The sequence below is a fragment of the Malaclemys terrapin genome, chromosome 15 (assembly GCF_027887155.1).
Source record: "Malaclemys terrapin pileata isolate rMalTer1 chromosome 15, rMalTer1.hap1, whole genome shotgun sequence".
In the NCBI taxonomy this organism is placed as follows: domain Eukaryota; kingdom Metazoa; phylum Chordata; order Testudines; family Emydidae; genus Malaclemys; species Malaclemys terrapin.
Genome location: NC_071519.1, coordinates 6,265,800 through 6,274,702, shown reverse-complemented (window position 1 = coordinate 6,274,702; position 8,903 = coordinate 6,265,800). Strand labels below are relative to the sequence as shown.

The window sequence follows — 8,903 nt, the reverse complement described above, 5'->3', positions numbered from 1 at the left end:
GTGGTCCACCCCGACCAGACCTGCGCCGTCCCGGGCCGGAGCATCTTTAACAACCTGTACTTGGTCCGGGACCTATTAGAGCTGGGACGTAGGGATGGTCTGTCGTTCGCCCTCCTGTCTCTGGACCAGGAGAAGGCGTTCGACAGGATGGACCACGGGTACCTCCTGGGCACTCTGCGGGCATTCGGCTTCGGGCCCCAGTTTGTGGGCTTTCTCCAGGTGCTGTACGCTGAGGCGGAGTGTCTGGTCAGGCTCAACTGGACCCTGACCGAGCCGGTCAGCTTTGGGCGGGGAGTACGGCAGGGGTGCCCCCTCTCGGGCCAGCTGTACGCTCTGGCGATCGAGCCCTTCCTCTGCCTCCTCCGCCGGAGGTTAGCAGGGTTGGTGCTCCGGGAGCCGGAGCTGCGGCTGGTCCTGTCGGCGTACGCCGACGACGTGCTCCTCGTGGTCCAGGACCCTGAGGATCTGGTGCGGGTGGAGGCCTGCCAGGCCGTTTATTCGACCGCCTCCTCCGCCCGGGTCAACTGGGCCAAGAGCTCTGGCCTGGTGGTCGGGGACGGTTGGCAGGCGGGCTCCCTCCCACCCGCGCTTCAAGCCATTCGGTGGAGCGCGGGCCCGCTGCTCTATCTGGGCGTTTATCTTTCCGCCACGCATCCCTCTCTGCCGGAGAACTGGCTAGATTTGGAGGCCAGGGTGCGTGAGCGGTTGCGGAGATGGACGGGACTGCTCCGGTGTCTCTCCCTGCGGGGGAGGGCGCTGGTGCTGAACCAGCTTGTCCTGTCCATGCTCTGGCACCGGCTCAACACCCTGAGCCCGACCCCGGGACTCCTGGCCAGGCTCCAGAGGATAGCCCTGGAGTTCTTCTGGCCTGGACTGCACTGGGTCTCTGCGGGGGTTCTGAGTCTTCCCCTGGAGGAGGGGGGACAGGGCCTGGTCTGCCTTCGTAGCAAGGTCCATGTCTTCCGCCTCCAGGCCCTGCAGAGGCTCCTTTATGGTGAAGGTAGTCCGGCATGGAGCACGTTAGCGCACGCCTTCCTCCGCCGCCTCCGAGGGCTCCGATACGACCAGCAGCTCCTTTTTCTTCATCCGAGAGGTCTTCCGCGAGACCTCTCGGAGCTGCCGGTCTTCTACCAGGACCTTCTCCGGACCTGGAAGCTTTTCTCGGCGACCAGGTCCATTGTGGCCACCGAGGGCGCGGATCTCCTCGCGGAGCCCCTGCTGCACAATCCCGATCTTCGTGTGCAGGTGGCGGAGTCGCCCTCGGTGAGCCGGAGGTTGGTCCTGGCGGAAACCACCAGGGTCGGAGACCTCCTGGACTACACCAGAGGGGACTGGGTGGATCCCCGCGCGCTTGGTCGGCGCATGGGGCTCTCCACCCTCGCGACCCCTCTGCGTGTACTCCAGGAGGTGGGCGCTGCATTGTCACCTCCTGCTCTCAGCTTCCTGTGGCGGGCCCTGTGGGAGGGTGTTCCCCGCCCACCCCTCACCCCGGGCCCTCCGGACCTTTTTCTCGGGCCCCTGTTCCATGAGCCCCCCCGGCTCTCCCGCTCCCATAACCCGAGCCGGCTGCGCGCTTTGCAGCCAGTCCAGTTTCGAACCGCGCCTAGGGACTATCTGTACGCGCTCGTGCTTCACACGTTGCATCACCTCACCCTCGTGTCCCACCCCGACACCAAGTGGAGGGACTATCTGTTACCTGTGGAGGGTGAGGAGCCCCGGTGGGCCAGCCTTTATTCCACCTTAGTTCCAAGGCCCGCCGGGGACATTGGTTGGCGGCTCCTTCATGGGGCCATGAGCACGGGCGTGTACTTGGCGCGGTTCACCCCTATTCCTGAGGCCTGCCCATTTTGTGGCATTAGGGAGACCCTGGCGCACGCTTACCTTGAGTGCGCCAGGCTGCAGCCCCTTTTCCGGCTTCTCCAGAACCTCTTGTTGAGGTTCTGGCTACACTTTTCCCCGCACTTGTTTATTTATGCACACCCTGTCCGTGGCCCCACTAAGTCGCAAGACCTCCTCGTCAACCTCTTCCTGGCCCTGGCCAAACTTACCATCTATAATACCAGGGAGAAGATGTTGGACGAGGGGGTGCTTTGCGACTGTGGGGCCTACTTTCACACCTCTTTGGTTTCACGTCTCCGTGCGGAGTTTCACTGGGCAGCGTCCGCTGGCTCCCTTGCCACCTTCGAGGAGCAGTGGGCGCTGTCCGGGGTTCTCTGCTCGGTGTCCCCATCTGGTTCCCTGATTTTGAACCTTTGACCGTCACCTCGCTCCCTGTTTTTTTATTGGTTGTCCCACGTAATCATTTGGTACTGGGTTCAGTGGTCCCTCCCGCTAGGCTGGGGGAGGGGCTTTTAGTAGTGGGCGGCTAAGCCCGCCCACTTCCCGGTTTGCCAATACGGCCTCATTACAGTCAGCTACAAAAATGATACACACATATAGACAGCATAATCATAACCAGCAAACCCTAACCTCTCTATAGACCCCTTCCATGACCACCTTTATTCAATATTTGCTGCAAATATATTACAGTGGTTGTAACAGTGATCTATACAGTTACAGATCATGTCAATAACATCACAGTAAGATGCAAACTTATACTGACCTGGTGATGTGGCTGACCTTTTGGGGTCAGAAGAACATTTTGTCAATGTGCACAGAGTTTTTAAATAACCTCTCACTGTACTGGACCTAGGTGCTGATTAGGAGTCAAAGAACTGGAATGCAATGAAGGAGGCTGTGTAATTTCTTTTTCCAGCTTCTTGATAACCAGTGTGGGAGATCAGAAGCACAGTTTGTGACTGGTCAGTGAGTTTAACTTCAGTATTAACCACCAGATTTAGTGGCATCTGCTCTCCCTTTTTCAGCTTCCTTCCCTGATCTTGGCATTTTCAGTGAGAACTGCCCCAGGCACACCAGGTCACACTAAGTACTGAAATTAAATTAATAGAATGTTTTTTATGACAAAGTCTTATGAAATCAACTAAACTCCTTTGTTTTCTTTCATCTGAGCGACGTTTTCAGTTTCAAAACCTGATGTGATCTCCCAGCTGGAACAAGCGGAAGAACCATGGGTCCCAGACCTCCAGGGTTCAGAGGAAAGAGAGATCCTGAGATCTCCCTGCACAGGTGAGGAAACATTAAACCAACTCAGAATCTGTACGTGCCTGAAGGAAACATCTGGGATACCCTACAAAGCCTTTGGGAGGTCTCTCAGTTCATTATTGTCCCTAGCAGGGGGTCGTATCCTCAGGGTAAATATAGCTCATGGCTTCCTGTAGATCTTAGCAGATAATAGGCAGTAGCTTCCTCCCTTCCCCCTGCGAATTTGGATGGGAAATGAAGACCAAATTGATCCCCTCCTTCTCCTGTTTGTTATGCTTATAAGAAGCATGCGGGATCTTTTTCAGGGGAAAAGGCAATTTGCCACATTTATTGAAGATGCAACAATTAGCGAATGCATTCAGTCACACCACAACATACACTGGCCCACCAGTCGATGCTATAGTTACCAGTCCAGAGTTCAGATTAATCTAATGGCCAGCTAGGTTGATCACAGGTAGGAGGAGCCGGGTTCTATTGGTCACAACATGATGCTCTGGGGAACTCTTGGCAGGAAGAACCCAAAGTTTCATGGCATATGCTGTTGATATTGGACCCAATGAAGGAAAATCACTCTGAGTTTTGCACCATCATACTGTAATCAATTATTGTTTGATGAGTGCTTGTTTTCTTAATTGTCCTTCTCATTCTTTATCTTGTTCTTTCATCAAGTTCCTTAAGAAGTTATCCCATGCTGGTTTTGATCGCAGCTGTCTTGTCCCAATTGATAAGTGCCTGTCTGATCCAGTCATCAATCTGCCCTCCTCTGACATTTCCATAGGAGTGTGGTACAGCCTCCTGGTGCCCTTGCATCTGTCTCCGGTCCCTCCTTCATACATCTGGTTCAGTGATGGCCTTCACACTTATCTCTTAAAACATACATTCCTCATTCACACACAAAACAGAATTAATTTACACACATTTTGAACAGGAACATCAAATTGCAAAGCAAAAGAAAACAATCATGGCATTCTTTTACGTATTTTAAAATGCTAAACCTACAACAAATTGGTGACCTTCAAAGGTGTGTTACTGCCTTGAAATCAGTCCAGACACAGATTTTGGCTAACATATCTCTATCCATTGGCCCATTAGGCCATTCCTTTCTGTTATTCAAAAAAGATGGCTGGCAGGATATCATCAAATTATACACCAATACATTTAATACATGCTACATTCTTATTCTTTATCCTTCATTCTAAATTATACAAAATACAAACATAAAGTCCTGCTACTACATTTGGGGAAAGAGTTTGGGGGAGTTCAGTTCCTGAGTTGCTATTTGACCTCTCTCCAGCACTTGTTTTGGTTTGGCCTTCCCCTTTCCATCCCTATTTGAGGTTTCTGTCTCTATCACAGCAGGTGATGCAATAGTATGTGAAAAAGAGGAGCAGAATTCGCAGCACGAAAATGTTGAGCAAGTGGATAAACACAGGGAATTATCGCAAAGACCGAAAAGGAATGTGTCCACGAGTCATGAACAGGTACAATCCTGTGAGATTCAGCACAGACCAGAAAAGCAGCAGGGAAACCAACCACGGGAAAAAGTGGGTAAATTTATTTCCTATCGAAGGATATCAAGGAAACCACAACACAACAGGAAATCTTCAGGGGAAAGAGGAAAAAATACATGCAGTGAATGTGGGAAAAACTTATGTTACTACTTAGCCCTTATAAAGCATCAGAAAATTCACACAGATGAGAAACCCTGTGAATGAAGTGAGTGTGGGAAAACCTTTAGTCAATGCTCAATCCTTGTTAGGCATCAGAGAATCCACACAGGGGAGAGGCCCTATGAATGCAGTGAGTGTGGGAAAAACTTCACTCAAAGATCAAGACTTCTTAGTCATCAGAGAATCCACATAGGGAAGAGGCCCTATGAATGCAGTGAGTGTGGGAATACCTTCTTGGCACTCAGCCCATGTTAGCCATCAGAGAATCTGCAAGGGAGATCAAGACCATACAAAACTCTAGGGGTATCAAGACTTTTTTTTTCTTTAATACTTTGGCTGATTCCCACATAGAAACTTTTAAAGCTGTTTGAACTGTTTGTAGCACCCTTATCCCTCAGCTTGTCCAGATGAGTGGCCCATTTTTGCTTTTTGCAGTTCACCCTGTTTTGATGTGGACACATTTGTCCGTTTTATCAACACCATTGTCCCATGCGTAATTCGAGTGTGTCCTTCCTATCAGGAGCCAGGGGGCATCACATTTATACCATTCCTCCTATTACAAAGTTATTGTTAGAGTAATCAATGATACAGATTGTATCATTGCCAGTTGTTCTCATGTTGCTCTAGGTTGTGTGGAAGAGCAATTATATTGGGACCTTTTCAAATTATATTATTTAAACGAAGAGGAGTAGGGGTAGGAAAGTGTCATTTCAGCCTCTGTGACACTGGAAAGAGATGGGGTGTCTCAGAGATTCCTTCCTTCCCCATAACTGCAGAACTGTTACCTTTTGTCTGAGCTATTGTGGAAGTAGAGAAAGAATCCTGTCGGGTCTGTGGGGAGGATGCATGTGAGATTGGGTAATTCACAGAGACATTTGGGAAATTAGACCACCTGGTGAGCCTAATCAATTTTTAGTCAGTGCTCCTGGGATAACACCCGACATTTGGATGGGGTTAGGGAATCAATGGACATTTTGGCAGTTAGAACCTCCACAGCTTCAGTGTGTACGTAAACTGAAGCCAGGGGAAGTTGTCACTGTTCATGACTACGTTTGCTGGGAGGGTAGGGGACAAGGAATTACCCTGACAGGACACCTACTTTTCCAATCTAATGATAGCTGTGTGTATGTTGAAGCCACCATGTTGCGAGATATACATTTTAATCTCACTACTGCTGCAGGCAGTCAAATTATTTACTGGCCTGTGCATAGAATTTTACAAGTAGCCCTTAGGTTTCAGATGCCCTTTAATTGGACTAGTTTAGTACCTGATCAGTTTCAAATTTTGCTTTCACTGCTACCAGAGGTTCATCCGAAGAAGTGGGCTGTAGTCCACGAAAGCTTATGCTCTAATAAATTTGTTAGTCTCTAAGGTGCCACAAGTACTCCTGTTCTTCTTTTTGCGGATACAGACTAACACGGCTGTTACTCTGAAACTTGAATTACAAGGGCAAATTCATATGCTTTAAAATATATATCAAGTTGAAAAGTATGCCTTTCATACAGCTTAAAGAGTGTCTATTTTATGTACCAAGTATGATGTATTGTGCTTTGTGACTGAAACTGTACAACAACCCCATCATATTATTACTGTGGGAATGTTACTGCTTTTATTGTTATTTGGTTTAGGATTATGTTATTGTTGTTGTAAAGGACTTGATAATAGTAATACCTTTCATGTCCATGCTAATCATGCATTGTCATTGCATCCAATCAAAACCCCTAAGGTTGAAGCATTTGATGTAGAATCTGAAATCCAAGGCTTGGTGCAAATGGAGATTTAAGGATGTTAGTTGTGCTAGAAGCACAAAAGTGGGGGGAAGTAGAGAAAGAACTGACAGGGATTTCAAGGGGATTTCAATGCAAACAGTCCCTTCTGTGAGCAAGAGTCAGGCTAGCTGTAACCCTAATAACACGAGATTTGTAGACTGTGTGAGGCGAGTGGGAAAGAACTGTGTGAGAAGTTCTTGCAACCTTGTGTTAGATAAGTATGGCATGTAGACTATAGTCTAATAAGAGGTAAGAAAAATAAGATATCAGGATGACCTATGTATAAACAAAATGCAGCTGTTGCTCATTATTGTATGTAACAAAAAGTATAAATGCTTGCTGTAATTGTTTACCTGTAAAGAGACCTGTTTAGCTCTCTCCCTCCACACAATTGCTAGAGATAATAAAGTATCTGACTTCCTGCACCTGACCTGAGAGTGAGAACTCTGTTTTTCTCCGACACTATGAAGAGTTTTACCAGTCCCATATGGTCTAGTGGTTAGGATTCCTGGTTTTCACCCAGGCGGCCTGGGTTCAATTCCCAGTGTGGGAGAAATGCAGAGTTTGGGGGGAGGGATAGCTCAGTGGTTTGAGCACTGGCCTGCTAAACCCAGGGTTGTGAGTTCAATCCTTGAGGGGGCCACTTGGGGATCTGGGCCAAAATCAGTACTTGGTCCTGCTAGTGAAGGCAGGGGGCTGGACTCGATGACCTTTCAAGGTCCCCTCCAGTTCTAGGAGATGGGATATCTCCATTATTTTTTTTTTCATCACATTCTATCCCTCCACTTCTCAAAATGTCATGTGATGAAGCGTTCTTAGTTGTCTCTGCTTCAAGATGATACTTTGACTCCTTTAATCCTATGCTAGAGTCGCTATGACTGGAGATGAAAGTGTCAAAGACCTGGAAGGGGAATTCAAATGGATCCCAAACACAGTGTGATCATTTGGAGTTTAAATCCCAGGTTCCATCTGTTGGTAAAGCCACTTCTGACAAGGTGGTTTTTTTGTCCCCCATTATGAGGATGCTAGGACACTAAACATTTTGTAAATAACATAACTGACTATTGAGACAGTACTGAGTGAAGCAGGTTTGAATGGATCAGAGGAGAATGTGATGGGAGAATCTCTTGTCCTGATTCTGAATAATCAGATGTAACCTGCTCTGGAGTTTCACTTGACACTTCCATTGTCATGTATTCTATCTCTCTCTGATGTGGGCTTCTCTCTTTCCTGAAGGCTTCTTGGTCACCCAACAGGATATTAGTACAGTTTGATAGGATGTAGCTCAGATTTATTGGAGACTTCAAGAGAAATGACCATTTGCTAAAGTCATCATTTCTCACTTCAGCTTTGATTTCCCCCCACCCCTCCATGATGACATGGAGAAAGTTCAAGTGCAGTTCTGTGAACAGGAGAGAACTCTCCAATTTACTGGACATGCTAACAAAGAAACAATGGTGAATTAAAATCTCCACTGGGAAATGGTGAACAACAGCAGAAGCCCAACTAACTGAAGGAAGTGCATATGATCACAGTGTAGTTCAATTACTGAAGTCAATATTGTCTCAGATGATCTGGGGAGAGAATTCCATGGTAAGTGGTTTTGAACTAGGCAAATTGTCCATGTATTTGGTTCCAAAGCATTTGTAACCCAGGCCCCACAGAAGATCTCTCCTAGCTAATCCTATGGTATGGGAGATGCTGCCCTTCATGGCGCAGATGTTGAGGAAATATAAGTTGGGGGGTTGTTGAATTTATCCTTTGTAGTTGCTAAAAATGTCTATAAAATTAAATCAGTGTTGGAAATTTAATAGCTGCAGAAAAGTATCTCTTTTTGAATAGAAACTCCAATTCTGGTAGTTAACAGAGGTTCTGATCCTGGCCTGTACCCAGTCCCATGATTGGAACTGTGCCACCAAATTAAAGAAAAGCTGGACATGTTTTGGGAAGCCATTCCTCACTAACACTGCTGAGATTTGGAATGGTTTTGTAAAGGATTCTACTTCAGAGAACTGTAAATTTCCCTAACCAAGGCCAAAAATTTGAAAAGAACTGGGCTTTAAAGAGTACACACTCAATTCTTGCTTTCCATCCCAGTAAAGGAAGCTAAGGTGACCAATGACCCAAGGAAAATTGTTTGTACAACTCCACTTCCTAGTTCAGTGTCACTGATTACAGTTCCAAGGGATGCCAGGGTTAGATTGAGAACAATCATCCTTCACTGTTTGGATCCAAAGAGAGAGTGCTTCATAGGACATTCCTTTCCCATGGATCCCAAACTGGCTGCCTGGTTGGGTAACAAGGACTTCCAGGCTGTAGAAATGATGGTAACCAATGAGGCAAGGAATGTCAGGCTCCAATT

At 47.4% G+C, this 8,903-nt stretch overlaps 1 long non-coding RNA gene and 1 other non-coding gene across 2 annotated transcripts; both read left to right on the top strand.

Annotated features, from left to right (window-relative positions):
• The first annotated feature begins 3,016 nt into the window (after positions 1-3,016).
• On the top strand, positions 3,017-6,971 carry LOC128823129 (uncharacterized). Its single transcript, XR_008441681.1, has 2 exons — positions 3,017-3,126; positions 4,459-6,971. It is a non-coding gene; the product is annotated as an uncharacterized LOC128823129 (long non-coding RNA).
• A 51-nt stretch (positions 6,972-7,022) lies between these two features.
• On the top strand, positions 7,023-7,094 carry TRNAE-UUC (transfer RNA glutamic acid (anticodon UUC)). Its single transcript has one exon. It is a non-coding gene; the product is annotated as a tRNA-Glu (tRNA).
• The last annotated feature ends 1,809 nt before the right edge of the window (positions 7,095-8,903 follow it).